At 41.7% G+C, this 16,508-nt stretch overlaps 1 protein-coding gene and 1 non-coding gene across 2 annotated transcripts in view; both read left to right on the top strand.

Annotated features, from left to right (window-relative positions):
* Positions 1-16,508, top strand: part of FBXO36 (F-box protein 36) — a 96,450-nt gene that overhangs the window by 1,594 nt on the left and 78,348 nt on the right. The gene's annotated exons all lie outside the window — the stretch shown is intronic.
* On the top strand, positions 2,373-2,479 carry LOC136165669 (U6 spliceosomal RNA). Its single transcript, XR_010662673.1, has one exon. It is a non-coding gene; the product is annotated as a U6 spliceosomal RNA (small nuclear RNA).

Here is a 16,508-nt window from a genome sequence, read left to right as displayed (position 1 = left end):
AGTGTTTCTTTTCCTGTTATACTCTATGTTGTAAGCCTCAACAAACTGAATACTGTTTACCTTTGTCTTTTTTTAGAAAATTAACCGTAGGAGTCCTCCTGGTATTACTTTTCCCCAAGAATGGTTCTGTTGTTGGTGTTCTTCAGACTTTACTCCCTGGTCTAACTTGGGCACATGCCTTCCTCCAATTACTCTCATGAAATTTTTCTTGCCCCACCCCCCAATATTATTCTTTTTTTTTTTCTTTCTTTCTCTTTTTTAAACACATCAAAAACTCTTGTCTATTTCAGGCCCTATATTTTTTCTGTCTGCTGCTTGTGTATAAATTTCTTTTCAAGTTCTGATCCCTTTATTTTTTTAAAGCAGACTGAGTATATTCAAGTTCTGCCAGTGAGAGTTAATCTCAAATCTGATTAATTCACTCACTTGTTAAAGTAAAACTTGTAAAAAATAGTAAACCCCCAAAATAGTCTTTTCAGTCAAAGGTCTTGAGTATATGTTATTTTCTAACCACAATATAATTTTTCTAAGTCTCAACCCAGGAAACTAAACATCCAGTGAGAGATGATCTGACATAAATAAGTTCTAAAAGACTAGAATTACAATGTCTTTTATAACATGGACTTTTTTCTGGAGTGACTTTTTAAAATTGATTCCTATGCATTTGTTCTCTCACTTTCTTTCTGCCTTTATTCCCCAAAATGATGTATATTATACAAAATATGCTCCAGATTTAGATGGATGCTTCTTTTACTGTGATTCCTTTTTTTATTCTTTTTCATTGCTTTTATTTTTGTTTGCTTTAAATCCAAATAGCTGCACATTTGACTTGGATTTAAAGCATATAGATCTCTCATTAGAGCATCATGCCATTGTCATAGTCCAAAATATATAAATATTGTACGTTAGTATTTCCTTTTGTCTTCTTGCTTATACAGTGACATCAAATAATGCTTGTAGAGACATTCCCAGTTAACAGCTTGATGCCATGGGGTTTTTTCTTTCAAAAAAGGAACTTAGAGAATATAGCTTGAGGTTAATATAGCTTAATTCTCAAATCTGATCTTTTTAATGATGATCCAAAGGCTAGAAAAATCAGTGTCCTGCTTTCTAAATCAAAGATTTACCCAAGTATTCCTATTCTGGTTTTAGTAGTATATATTATGTTGGGTTGTAATCCTTTGAAAACTAGCAGATTCATAGTTAGGGCCAGAAGGAATCTTGAATATAGCTCAGACCAGGGATATTTCATTTAGTTTCTAAGAAAGTCTTATGTTGTGTTTCTGAATGAAGATCCTTTCCTTTATTTTAAATCAGCATCTTGTAATTTATTGTGGGGATGCAAAATATAAGAGGATTCCTGCCTTCAAAGAGTTTACCATTCCTTTAACAAAAATTGAGCACCTTTTATGTGCCAGGTACCTTTCTAGATTCAGAGAATCATCAGTGAACCAAACAAAGCCCCTCCTCTCCTGAACCGTACAGTCTAGTGGGAAGAACATACGTAAGTGACTTGTTTTCTATAAACACTAATGCTTTAGCTTTCGTTTTAAGTACAAAGGAGATTCTTGAGGAATTGCCAAAGTTAAATGAATAGCTCAAACATTTTAAAATCTTTGAATCCAGAGGAAGCAATAATCACTTTAGACTATGAGGTGCAGGAGAGCACTATGACAAGTTTTTCACTCTTGAAATTCTGTTTTATTTGTCCCCTTGAAATAGAAGTGTTGCTTAAGGTGGTCAGAACTAGTGACTTGGATTTAATGTGACAAATACTGGAAAACTGCTAGAAACACTAATCATGTGCTAAGTAGATAAGAGTTGGCAGATATGGCCTGTTGCTCCTAAAAACAGGTGGTTGCCCCAAGAACACAAGTATGTTATAGTCACTCCAGGAGATGAAAGAAGGATGAAGAATTATGAAATAGATTGGTCTTATTTTATCTATCTCATTAAATCTTAGAACTCCCAAAAAGACACCTGAAGCTAATGTCACCTGGGAAAAAAAAAAATGAAAACTCACTCCGCCAAAGTAGCAAATATTTTTGACATGCTTTAGAGCTGGAGCACTGATAAACTGAAAACACCTGAGGTCCCATGCCAGTCTGTGACAGGAAGCTGTCATTTCAGTGACTTCTGAAAAAGGAATTAAAACTAGACTTGTTGGCACTTGTTTGAAAGAGACTTCACAACAAAGAATTGTGCTGCTGACACTTCAATCCACTGACCGATTTGAAAGATTTAAAATTTAGTACTGTCTAATAAAAATGTCAATCCAAACACCCTTTGGTCTAGCATATCCATATCTAGGATTTTATATCCAAAAATGTTTTGACATGTGTACAAGGATATGTGAGCAAGAATGTCCACCAGTGCTCACTTAGGCAGCATGTATACTAAAATTGGAAGAATACAGAAAAGATTAGCATGGCCTCTGCACAAGGATGACACGCAAATTTGTGAAGCATTCCATATTTTTGTTTGACAGAAAACAATAAAATTTTGTAAAGCAGTTATCCTTCAATAAAAAAATTAATTAAAATCATACCCCCCCCAAAAAAAAAACAAAGAAAGTACACCAGAGTAAAATAATTGTGAAAATATCTTTCCATAAACTACTATGCAATCTTGGGACTTCCCAGAAGGTCCAAGGTTAAGACTCCACCCTTCTACTCAGGGGTCAAGTGTTTGATCCCTGGTCTGGGAGCTAAGATCCCATATGGCACAAGGCGCCGGCAAAAATAAAAAGATGAAAAATATGCTGTCTTTTGAAAAAGATGTGATAGATCTCTTATTTTTTCAGTTGACCGAATAAAACCTTAAGCAAGGAAAGCAAGGTTAAACATCATATGATCCCATTTAAAAAAAAAAAAAAGAACCAATAGTTTTTATTTTGTTTTGAATAAATGTTGGAAAAACTAAAGGGATTCCCTCTTACCAATAGAGTTATGGATTGCTTTTGCTTTCTCCATTACATATTTCTGAAAGATTTGCAGTTTTCCTCAGAAATATTTTTATAATCAGAGAAAAACAATAAAGGTTTAAAATGAAGACGCAGAGAACCCTTACTCTGAGAAGTTGCCTTCCTCCGTGTATCATCTTCCTCCTGTTTCACCAGTGCCACCCTTGAGCCACCTCCCACACTAAACCATGGGCCACATCAACAACTATGTCACCAAGATCCTGCTGTGTTGTATGTGGGCCGGGGGGCGGGGGAGCGGGGTGGGTCACACAGGGCAGAAATAATGTTGATTCCAGAAATTCAGAGAAGGTGCAAGTTGGGTTAATGATTACTTGTAAAATTTTAAGGAGATCTTACTGAAACTCCTGGCCTTATGTTTTTGCTTTCGTTTTTGCTTTCAGTGTAAGTAGTAATTACTTTTGAAAAACAAAGGGACAGCCCACCCTTGCCTTGTTGGCTGTGTAATTGTACTAATGCTATAAAAGAGACGTGGCGGGAACTCCCTCTTGGTCCAGTGGTTAGGACTCCGTGCTTTCACTACTGTGTCCGGATTCCATCCCTGGTCAGAGAAGTAACCTGACTAACTAAACTAACCTTTGATGCCCTGGCTGTGAACATCGAAGCAAAAAAAAAAAAAAAATGAAAGATGTGAAGAATAAAGTAAGGCAAAGATGGTTTACTGAAGAGATTTATTTGCCCTCCAGTAAAGCTTAAAGAGGGCTTCCCTGGTAGCTAAGACTGTAAAGAATCTGCCTGTAATGTGGGTGACCCGAGTTCAATCCCTGGGTTGGGAAACTCTCCTGGAGGAGGGCATGGCAACCCACTCCAGTACTCTTGCCTGGAGAATCCCATGGACAGAGGAGCTTGGTGGGCTACAGTCCATGGAATCCACAAAGAGTCGGACATGACTGAGTTATTAACACTTTGAAGCTTAAAGAATGAAATTTCATAAGTAAATTGAAATCATATCAAATAGACATCCAGATTACACATTTTTGGGAACTTGAATGGGATGCACTCAGCTTGATGTGAAGGTATTTTCCCAAGGGACTCAGGCACCCCTAAATCACGCTCTGCCATAGTCTTGCCCCCCTCCACATAAGAGTCACATGAGTGGAGAAGATAAAGCAGAGGCAAGTAAACAGGTCTGCCTTTTCCCCTTCCTTGGCCTTAGTGGAACTTGCCGCCAATGGAACTTCACAGCCGTGGTGCCTCTTAGACCCTGTGCCCGCCAGCCACCACCAAAATGTTTCTACACAGAAAGAGCTACTGCTGCTCTTTTTAAAGTCCAAAGTACAGCGGAGCGCCTGCATTCACATGTTTTCCTCTCCCCAGCTGCTGAAGGCCAGACTCACCCCACTCTTTTCAGGTGTCTCTCAAAGGCCATCATTTCTTCCTCTGCCTGCAAAGATGAACTTTTCCCTTCTTCGCTGCCTTTAAAACTTTCCGCCCAGCCCTGCACAGGGCCCTCATCCAGGAGTGTTTGGGTTTTTCCTCCCACTCCTGACAGTAGCACCTGAGGTGAACATACCCTTCCCGGCCCTGCAGGTTCAGCCAGGTGTTCGCGCCTCCCACATGATTCCTCTCCTGTTCCTCATATCTGAAACACCAGAAAAATGATCCCCAGCCCAGGACACTTCAGAATGGGCCCCACTTGAATCGTGAAATCACTTTTAATCAGACATGTAAATTGCTTTTAATTTTTTTAAGTGGCCTATGGCACTTTTCAGAGGAGAGGGAGAAAATAATACCAACAAGGTGGTTAGAGTTTTTAAAATAACAATATTGAGTACTTTATTATAACCTAGTCTTCAAATGGGTTCCTAAATCCTCACTTCAAAATTACACGAGAACTAGCCAGAGCTCCAGGATTGGCTTCTCCCAGGTAAATCGTTCATTCAGCATCTCAGTGCCTCCTCAACCTGGGCAGTTAATTTGGTCTCACCTTCCATTGACCAGGTTTGCCTCCTAATTATATGGGGCAGTAGAGCACTTAATTGGGAGTCACTGAGTCATGGATCCTTTTATTCCTTCTGCTAGCCTGCGAGCCCTTGACCTGGGGCAAGACACTTAATTCGTCTCGGCCCCAGTGGCCTAATCAACATAATAAGGTTACTAGTCTAAGAGATCACTAAGGTTTATTCCATCTCTGAAATGCTGTTTCATGTGAAAGCAGTGTTTGACCCTAAGGAAAAAAAGCACTAAAAAAAAAATTTTTTTTTTCTTTAAATTAAGCGTGCCTTGCAGATCTCACATTAGTGGCTCTGTGACCTGTTGTAAGTTTCACCTGCCTGAGGTTTCGTGTCTTCATCTGTAAAAGCGAACAGTTCATCCCTGGGCTGCTTCACACATCATGGTGAGAACCAAAAAATATCAAAAGCACTCCGGGCCAGGGTTTCTCAAAGAGAGGTCATGATCAAATAAGACTGGAAAATCCTGGGTTCAGCACAATTCTGTTTGCTTTTCTTCTCCAAAATTTCTCAGAGGCTTTCAAGTCCTGCTGTGCAACAGGATTTCTCCGAGAGGAAACAGCAGGGCGAGCTTTTCCTACCAGCACGTGACTCCCGAACCCCTTTTCCTCTGAGCGTCGCAGGATCTGAGGTTCTGTGGTTGCCCTTTGGAAATCACTCAGCAGTGGGCCTGCTATACAACACCAAAGACTGAGGAAAGGTCTGTTGGGCATTTGTGTCGCCTTACCTTCTTCAACGCCAAGCCAAATGTCACTTTTCTGTGAAAACGATTGTTGTAACTGGTTAGTCATCTCAGGACTGTGTTACTTTATTTATTCTTACCATCATCTTATGTTTCCACAGAAATATCTATTGATGTCTTGATTGGGATTGTAATTGCATGTGTAGGTTCCGTTTATGGTGAACTAACATCTTTGCCGGAGAAGGCAATGGCACCCCTCTCCTTTGCCTGGAAAGTGCTCTTGCCTGGAAAATCTCATGGACGGAGGGGCCTGGTAGGCTGCGGTCCATGGGGTCACTGTGAGTAGGACATGACTGAGCGACTTCACTTTCACTTTTCACTTTCATGCAGTGGAGAAGGAAATGGCAACCCACTCCAGTGTTCTTGCCTGGAGAATCGCAGGGACGGGGGAGCCTGGTGGGCTGCCGTCTATGGGGTCGCACAGAGTCGGACACAATTGAAGTGACTTAGCAGCAACAGCAGTAGCAGCAGCATCTTTGCAGTGCCAAATTTTCAATCTGAAAAAATAGTATTTCCTGCTTTTTAGAATTTTTTAGATATACTGAAGTTTGCTCAAAGATTTCTTACAGTCTAGAAATGTTACGTATATCTTGTTAGCATTCTAGGTGTTTGACTCTTTTTGTTCTACTGTAAGTTAAACTCCTTTTAGTGTTTGGATTTTCTCTTTTTTGCTCCTAGTAAATTTCCTTTCATCTAGTAATCTTGCTAACTCACTTACTAATTCTGGTAATTTGTGATTGTTTTATTTTTTCTTCCATTTTTATTGAGATATATTTGACATATAGCACTGTATAAGTTTAAGGTGTACAACATAATGATTTAACTGACATACATTAGGAAATGACTCCCACAGCGAGTTTAGAGAATATCCGTCTTCTCATATTGATACAAAATAAAAGATAAACGATTTCTTAGGAGAACTCTTAGTATTTACTCTTTTAAAACTTATATATATAACATACTATAGTTTTTAACAGATTAATCATGTTAATCCCTAGTACTTATTTATCTCAAACTGGAAGTTTGTTCCTTTTGACCACCTTCATCCAATTCCTCCTTCCTCCACTCCCCACTTCTGGTAACCACAAGTCTGATCTCTTTTTCTGTTAAGTTTGTTTGGTTTTTGAAGTTTAATTGACCTATAATACTATGTTAATTCCTGATGCATGAAATAGTGATTCCATATTTCTATACATTACAAGATGATCACCATGATAAATCTAGTTACCATCTGTCACCATACAAAGATATTACATGATTATTTACTGTATTCCCCACTCTGTACATTTCATGCCTGTAGCTCATTTATTTTACAACTGGAAATGTGTTCCTCTTCATTTCTCTTATGTATTCCATTCATACTCCCACCTCGTTCCCCTCTGTCAACTCTTAATACCTCCTTGCTTTCTTTCTATGACTCTGTTTTATTATATTTGATTAATTTGTTTTCCAGATTCCACATATAAGTGAAGTCACACAGTATCTGTCTTTTTCTAACTTTTTTCACTTAACATACTACTCTCTAGGTCTATTCATGTCACAGATAGCAATATTTCACTCTTATATGGCTGAGTAATACTCCATTATACATATACACCACATCTTCTTTGTCTAGTTCATCTGATGATAGACATTTAGGTTGCTTCCATATTCTTGCTATTGTGACTAATGCTGCAATGAACAAAGAAGTGCATATATCTTTCAAATTAGTATTTTTGTTTTCTTTAGAAAAATACGCAGAAGTGGAATTGCTAGATCAAAGACACTTGCTCTTTGGAAGAAAAGCTATGACAAACCTAGACAGAATATTAAAAAGCAGAGACATTACTTTGCGTACAAAGGTGCATATAGTCAAAGCTATGGTTTTTCCAGTAGTCATAAGTGAATGTGAGAGTTGGACCGTAAAGAAAGCTGAGCGCTGAAGAACTGATGCTTTTGAACTGTGGTGTTAGAGAAGAACTGATGCTTTTGAACTGTGGTGTTAGTGAAGACTCTTGAGAGTCCCTTGGACTGCAAGGAAATCTAACCAGTCCATCCTAAAGGAAATCAGTCCTGAATATTCTTTGGAAGGACTGATGCTCAAGCTCAAGCTCAAGCTCCAGTCCTTTGGCCACCTGATGTGAAGAACTGACTCATTGGAAAAGACCCTGATGTTAGGAAAGATCGAAGGCAGGAGGAGAAGGGGACAACAGAGGCTGAGATGGTTGGATGGCATCACTGACTCGATGGACATGAGTTTGAGCAAGCTCCGGGAGTTGGTGATGGACAGGGAGGCCTGGCGTGCTACAGTCCATGAGGTCACACAGTCGGACACTGCTGACCAAGTGAACTGAACTGATGGTAGTTCAGTCCTTAAGAAAACCAACCCTGAATATTCATCGGAAGGACTGTTACTGAAGTTGAAATTCCAATATTTTGGCCACCTGATGCAAAGAGCCAACTCACTGGGAAAAGGCCCTAATGCTGGGAAAGATTAAAGGCAAAAGAAGAAGGGAGTGGCAGAGAATAAGATGGTTGGATGGTATCACTGACTCTAGATGAATCTTCACAAACTCCAGGAGGTAGCAGAAGACAGAAGAACCTGTCATGCTACAATCCATGAGGTCGCAAAGAGTCGAACTTAGCAACAACAAATGGTAGTTCTGTTTTTAAGTTTTGAGGAACTTACATCTGTTTTCCATAGTGGCTGCAATTATTTACATTTCCTTCAACAGTGTATAAGGGTTCCCTTTTCTCCACATCCTCACCAACACTTGTTATTTGTTGTCTTTTTGATAACCATTCTAACAAGTGTGAGGTGATATCCCATTGTAGTTTTGGTTTGCATTTCCATGATGATCAGTGATGTTGAGTGTATCTACTGACCATCTACATGTCTTTGAGAAATTGTCTGTTTAGACCCTCTACCCATTTTTTAATCAGGTTGCTTGTCTTTACTATTGTTAAGTTGTATGAGTTCTTTGTATATTTTGGATATCGACCTCTGATCAGAGGTAGTTGCAAATATCTTCTCCTATTCAGTAGGCAGCCTTTTAGTTTTGTTGATAGATTCCTATGCAGATGTGTTTGTTTGACATAATCCTATTTGTTTATTTTTGGTTTTGTTTCCCTTTCCTGAGAAGACAGATCAAAAAAATAATTACTAAGACTCATATCAAAGAATGTGCTGCCTGAAGGAATCTATAATTCTTTTCCCCTTTCTGACACATTCATGTCCTCTGTGAATAATGCCATGCTTGTCTTCCTTTCTGGTCTTCGGTGTCTTCTGTATCCTTGCCTCGTTGCATTGGCTGTGACTTCCACTAAAACGCTGAAGAGAAATAATACCAGGCATTCTGGTCTTGTTCTGACTTTGGAGAAAGACTTTCAATATTTCACCATAAAGTATGTTGTTTGCTATAAGTTTTTTAAAACTCAGATCAACTATGTTTCCTTTTATTTCAACTTTGCCAAAAGTTTCTGTTTTGAATGGATAGTAAATTTTATTTTTAAAAAGTCTTTCAGCTGTATACTAAAATTTGCTGTTTTTCTCCAAATCTGTCTTCAGATCATTATCAGTTGTTTGCTTCCTGGCCCAGGATCCCTGTGCTCAACATTCCTAAGTAACACCTATTGCTTTCCCATGCTGCTGCCCCATTGTTCTTGTTCAGTAGCTAAATGGCGTCCCACTCTTTGTGACCCCGTTGACTGCAGCATGACAGGCTCCTCTGTCCTTTGCTGTCTCCAGGAGTTTGCACAAGTTAATGTCCCTTGGGTTGGTGATGCCCTCCAGCCATCTCATCCTCTGCGGCCCTCTTCTCCTTCTGCCCTCAATCTTTTCTAACATCAGAGTCTTTTCCAGTGAGTCAGCTCTTCACATCCGGTGGCCAAAGCATTGGAGCTTCAGCTTCAGCATAGTCCTTCCAATGAATATTTAGGAGTGATTTCCTTTTGGATTGACTGGTTTGATCTCCTTGCAGTCCAAGGGACTCTCAAGAGTCTTCTCCAACTCCACAGTTCAAAAGCATCAACTCAGTTTGAAAGCCCCAAAGGGCTCACCCTCCTTTATGGTCCAGTTCTCACATCCATTCATGACTATTGGAAAAGCCATAGCTTTGTTGATCTTTGTCAGCAAAGTAATGTCTCTGCTTTTTAATATGTTGTCTAGATTTGTCATAGCTTTTCTTCCAAGGAGCAAGTGTCTTTTGCTGTGTACTTGGCCCCAGTCACCCAAAGGACTTCCTATTGGTCACCCACATCCAAATCCCGTCCTCTTCTTTGAGTCTCATATGAAATGTCTGCTTGACATTTCAAATCAGTAGGAAAATGGAGAACCATTTTATAATTATCATGACAATTTGCTATCAAATTTGTTACAGAATAGAAACAATTAACTGAATCCCTATCACGCATTAAAAAATATGTACTCCTGCATCATTTATTTGAAATTTTTGTATGGATTTCAAAACTAAGTGCTATACACACAAACATACACTATGAAAGTTCCATTCAAAAATAAGACAAGATAATGTTTTCATTTGGAGGTAGAGTCTACATAGTATTTTGAACCTGAAAGCCATAATGGAAAAGAATGACAGACATGTGAAATAAAGTTTTTTCTTTATGAATGATACTTAAAATTAATAAATTGCCTGTGGAAAGTGTCGGCCACATGTTTACCAGGCAAAGGGTTAATATACCCTGTATCCAAAGATTTTCAACCCGACAAATTAATAAAAACAGCCTTATGGAGAAATGGGGGCTATGAACAGTCACCTGAAGAAATACCACATGACTACTAAACATATGAAAAGATGCTTACTTGTAACCTTACTAAGTGATCAAAGAAGTTTGAACACCACCAGATTCAGATTTTCCCACTGGCACAAACAAACCATGAAGTTGTCAAGGCTGTGAGAGAGGTGGCCTCCCTGCCGTCTACAGGGAGACAGGCAGACCAACTCCAGAATGTGATCTGTACATCGGAGAAACGAATTCTCTAGTGAGGGCCTTGTAGGGAATCCCGAGTAGCTGGCAGTGATCAGGGAAGACTTCAGGAGAACAAAACGTGGCACTAGTGGTAAAGAATCTGCCTGCCAATGCAGGAGACACAAGAGACTTGGCTTGGATTCCCAGGAAGATCCCCTGGAGTAGGAAATGGCAACCCACTCCAGGATTCTTGCCTGGAGAATTCCATAGACAGAGGAGCCTGGCGGGCTACAGTCCATGTGCCTCAAAAGAGTTGGACACAACTGAGTGACTGAGCATAGATGTGAGCAGAGACCAAGACAAAGAAGAGGTGGGGACAGTCCTGTGGACCCAGGATGCAAGAGCACAGAGCCTGTCCCCAGGATGGGTGGTGGTCATGCCCTCTTATAGGGTGGAAAGCTGGCTGGGACCACCACGAATCAGCCAGGGAGCAGATCAGGAAGTGCCTGGTAAATCTTGAAATAAGACTTGATTCAGCCAGTCAGTGGCTCTCACATTACCTTTTGGTTTTGCAAATAAATGCACTTGGGAGGCTCCACAAGCATTTTATTCCAATCTCCTCTTTAGGAATATTTTTTTTGCTAGTTTAAAGCTTGTAAAACCAAAGAAATACCTACACCCTCAAATATTTTGCATACCAAGTTTTATCACCTTAACTGTGCTTCCAAAAGCCTGATGAACATGTTTTGGTGCAGACCACAGAGGAAAGCATCTGTCACTGCTGTAAATACAGTAGAACATCATACAAATGTGTCATTGTTTGGGAAGGTGGAACCAACTCTCTGGAGTCCTGCCCATACAAGGCAGGTTAATCAGAGCAGAGTTAGCCTGAAAATCAGGAGAGGCTAAGGAGCACCAGCTCTGCACAGAATCTTCAAACACTGAGAGTTCATAAAAACGCACGAGACAACTTGTGGTAGAGTTTCAACACACAGTAAGTGATTTTTCAGTGCTTTTTGTCTGAATTTGGCATTTGTGATAAGGAGGCAAGAATTTCTTAGATAGTTGTTAATCCCATTCAACTCTGAAACAGAAGTCTTTTTAAAGTTTTTTTTGATGTGGACCATTTTTAAAGTCTTTATTGAATTTGTTACCATATTGCTTCTGTTGTTTTTTATGTGCTGGTGTTTTGACCATGAGGCATGTAGGATCTTAGCTCCCCCAGCAGGACTTGAACTCACATCACCTGCATTGGAAGAGGAAGTCTTAACCACTGGACCACCAGGGAGGTCCCTGAAACAGAAGTCATAACTATTCCCACACTTGTGGATTTCCTGGATCCTTTGAATTGAAGAGCACTTATTCTCAAATCAGCCACGTGAATTTTTTTTTTAATGTGATTTCAGTTCATCCATTCAACACATATTTGAATGCCTCCTGTCCACCAGGTGCCAGTGGGCACCATGCCAAGCACAAAGGATACAATAGAGTGTAAAAGTTCATGTTCTCGGTTCTCGTGGAGCTAGATGCTGATCAAATAAACCTTCAAGCCAAATTAAGATGTCAGCCAAACAAGATGTCAGCCCTGGTAAGTGCTGTCAAGGGGAGACACCCAAGTGCCTGAGGATGTAGCCTGGTCAGGGAAGTTATGGGAGGCGCTCCGGAGGAAGTAAAGCTTGCGCTGTGGTCGTGAAGATGGGTGAATGGAAAGAGGAGGGCAGGGAGCAGGCGGCTGGGCCATGCCAGCTTCCAGCTTTGTCCTGATATGGAGAGAACCGGAAGCCCTTGATTTTGAAGAGGATGAAGTGCCATACCCTATCCCAGTGATTGCAGGGCACACCTCTTTTTTGCATCTTCATATCTCCAAAATCAAAGTGTAATTACCAGTTTTTTCTTTCTGAGCTAGACATAAAATAATGATACATACAACTAGAGTTGATGAAATATGGTGATCAGGTTTTGCATTTTTAAGAGATTACTCTGGATGTAATGTGGAGAACAGACAAGATTATCTGCATGGATCAGGGTTTTCTTTATATTTCAGTAAAATGCAGAAACCTGCTCCTTCTGCTGAGTAATGGTAATTTCACTTTTACTTATACCTCACTGTCTAATTTCAAAGTTCTCCTTTTATCAGAAGAGTTTCTTTGTTCATATAATTATTATGAAATTATCATAAGATCTACATTTAAAAAAAAAACCTTATATTCAATAGATAAGTTTAAATTGACAAACAGATAAAAATCTGTACAGAATGTCCCTTAATAAAAGGGTTTTGGGGGCTTCCCTGGTGGTACAGTGGTTAAGACCCTGCACTTCCAATGCAGAGGGCATGGGTTCAATCCCTGGTCAGGGAAGTAAGATCCCACTTGCCCCCACAGCCAAAAAATAACAGGGAAGGGGTGTTCTGCTATGGAAAATTATGCTAACTATACTGTTCTCGGTAATAGGGATCCCTTGAGGGTTTTTGCAGAGAAGAATGATCAAAACTACCGACAAAACTCTAAACTCTGGCAAAAAGAAGTCATGAGGGAGAGGGAAGAAACTTCATGGGAATGAAAGGAGGGAAGCGGCTGATCAAACTCTTGAAACTCCCGTTTTCTATTTGGGGAAGAAGAAAATGGAGATTTAATTTTTACTTTTAACTTGTAATCTTATAGCCATCTAAAGGACTTTGTGAAGTAAGATATACAAATGATTGACATGATTCCCTTCCCTTCCTTTATCCTAGTAAGCTTCTTTAGTTCCAAGATAAGTCTTTTCTCTTCCATAAAACCATTTTGTCTCTTTGGTCTTTTTTTTTTAAAGGAAGAGATTAGCATTCAAAAGTGAAAAACGGTACACACATTCCAACCCTTTCACACTGCCGTCTGTCTCAGCGGCCGCCCCCAGTCCCTTAGTGACTGGTACTCCAAGTAAGACACTCTGAAGAACCTAAGAGACAGTTGCGTACATTTTTAGTGCTTTAGTATTTTGCTTACTCTTTCAGATTTATTTTTCCCCAGTTAGTAGACTTTAAGCATCCAGCCAGTCCATCCTAAAGGAGATCAGTCCTGAGTGTTCATTGGAAGGACTGATGCTGAAGCTGAAACTCCAATACTTTGGCCACCTCATGTGAAGAGTTGACTCACTGGAAAAGACCCTGATGTTGGGAGGGATTGAGGGCAGGAGGAGAAGGAGATGACAGGATGAGATGGCTGGATGGCATCACCGACTCGATGGGCATGAGTTTGAGTAAACTCCGGGAGTTGGTGATGGACAGGGAGGCCTGGTGTGCTGCGATTCATGGGGTCACAAAGAGTTGGACACGACTGAGCGACTGAACTGAACTGAAAGGATCTTAAGTGAAATATAAATTATTCCTCAATATTACCTTTGAATACTGCTTTACTTTGTTTTGTTGGTTGTTTCTTGGAGGGAGGTTAGTAACACCACACTCCCTCTGTTAATAACATAACAGAGGGTGAATACATAAAGACACAGCAAACACATCCTCATTATAGTATCCACTGCAGTGTCATGTGCCTTTCACATGGGGATTGTGCATTTGGGAGTAATTCTGACAAAATACATAGGCGTGTGTCTGATTTGTGGAGAAATTGGCCATACAACCCATGTAGCTCTTGATTGTGGATTGAATTATGTTTTCCCCAAAAAAGATACTTTGAGGTCTTTACCCCATTACCTCAAACGGTGACCTTATATAGAGATTGCAGATGTTACTAGTTAAGTAGGGCGGACCCCAAAGCAGTGTGACCGCTGTCTTTATAACAAGATAGAAGGCAATGTCATGACCAGGGAAGAAATGAAGTGATGCCTCGAGGAATGCCGAAGGTTGTCAGCAAACCACAGAAGCCAGGAAGAGGCACGGAAGCCAGGAAGAGGATTTCTCTACAGGCTTCATGAGGGAGCGTGGCCCTGCCAACACTGTGGTTTCAGACGTCTAACCTCTATAACTATGAGACAATAGTTTTTCTGTTATTTTAAGCCAGCCAGCTTGTAGCAATTTCTTAACAGTAGTCCTCAGAAACCAACATAGTATATGAGGATATTCATGGCCACTTAGTCAACTCACCTGAATAGGTCAGTGGAAAAATATAGTTGTATGGATCCGCCAGTCATTGCATGCCTCGCCTTTAGTCGCCATCCGCCGCGTGCGGTCCCCCCCTTCCCCTTGTCACAGTTAATTGGACCAAGGTGGAACCTGCCTCTGGGCCCATGGCTCCCTTGGCTAACCAGCAGCCATGTGACTTGTGTGTGGCCTGTTGTGGAAAAGATTTGAACTAATAGGCTCAAGGGGATATGATCAGTTAGCTGCAGGGAAGTGAAATAGAAAGGTAAAGAGGAGGCTCGAACAAAAGACACCCAGGGCAGAAGAGAAAGGACCATGGGGGTGGGGGTGGCACAGAGGAGGGAGCGTGGAGCTCAGCTCTGGTGAGTTGGCAGCTTGCCTCTCTACACTCATCCTCACCTTTTAATAAAGAACTCAACTTTGGGAGTTCTCTGATGGCCTAGTGGTTAGGACTCCAGGCTTTCACTCCTGTAGCCAGGGTTCAATCCAGGAAAAAAAAACAACTTTTAGTTGGGCTTGAAGTTGCCCGGCCCATAGCGTACACGACCCACCATCCTGCAAAGTGGGGGGTTGTTCGTTGGCTCAGTGGCGTCCAGCTCTTTGCGACCCCATGGATGCACGCCAGTCTTCCCTGTCCTTCACCATCTCCCAGAGCTTGCTCAAACTCACGTCCACTGAGTCAGTGATGCCGTCCAACCATCTTGTCCTCTGTCATCCACTTCTCCCGCCTTCAATCTTTCCCAGCATCAGGGTCTTTCCCAGTGAGTCAGCTCTTCGCATCAGGTGGCCAAAGTGTCAGAGCTTCAGCTTCAGCATCAGTCCTTCCAATGAATATTCAGGGTTGATTTCCTTTAGGATTGACTGGTCTGATTTCCTTGCAGTCCAAGGGACTCTCAAGAGTCTAGGTATGAGCTTGAAACTAAGTATTCAGGACTTGGAGTTGGGGGTGGGGCAGGAAGAGGGCATGGCCTTTCCGCATGGCTGCTGAGAGAGAAAGCCCAGGGCCAGGGGTAGGTGGACAGGGAGGTCAGCTCAGCCCCTGCCTCACCTGGCACAGTAGCCAGGCTTCCCAGAGCGCAGGAAACAGCGCTCTCTGCCACTCCACCGTCCCCACATGCTGTCTCTTTATCTCTCTTCCTTCTTGTGTCTCTTGACCTTCTCTGCATGAAAGTGTCAGTCAGGTCCTTTGGATTCCTCCTCTCCCAGAATGCCCTCAGTCTTCATCATGAGGAAGCCTCTGGAGATAATGACAGGCTTCTTGGCAGGTCAGTCTTCAGAGTCTTGAGGCTCCACAAGAGGCCAGGAGGGGAGGGTCTGCAGCTCTAGGCTGGCCTCCCTCCGCAGCAGGAATCAGTCTGGCCTCACCGGCTCCTCTCCCCGAGGCCTTGCCGCTGCTTGTCCCTTCCTGTCCCTGGGTCTCTGTGTCCTGCTTTATGCTGCCCCTACCAGGTGCCCAGGGCTGGGCCTCAAGTTCACTTCCTCCGGACAGGGGGCCTCATGTTTTCTTTCAGCCGCTGGTCCCTGTTGGGGAGCTTTTTGCCATTAGACCTCCCTACTGGCCAGACAGTCCTGTGTATTGCTCGTCCTTGGGTCAGGTGTCGAGCTGACCCTTTTACCCCCAGCGTCTGTCTTCCTTCTTGTGGTACCAGTCCCCAGATTTTCCTCGGAACAACGCTTCCCTCCCACCTCATCGCACGGGATTTGAATAGTTGGACGCCACATTGTCAATGGCCGGGTGACATGGAGAACCCAATCCCAGCCAATTAGATGCCAAGACTGTTGAGAAAGGAGTGTTCCCTTCACATCTGCTGGGAGCTGTAACGATGTCAACCACGGCGACAGAGGAAGAAGCAG

This window comes from Muntiacus reevesi, chromosome 3, assembly GCF_963930625.1.
Source record: "Muntiacus reevesi chromosome 3, mMunRee1.1, whole genome shotgun sequence".
Taxonomy (NCBI): domain Eukaryota; kingdom Metazoa; phylum Chordata; class Mammalia; order Artiodactyla; family Cervidae; genus Muntiacus; species Muntiacus reevesi.
This window is presented reverse-complemented; position numbering and strand designations above follow the sequence as displayed.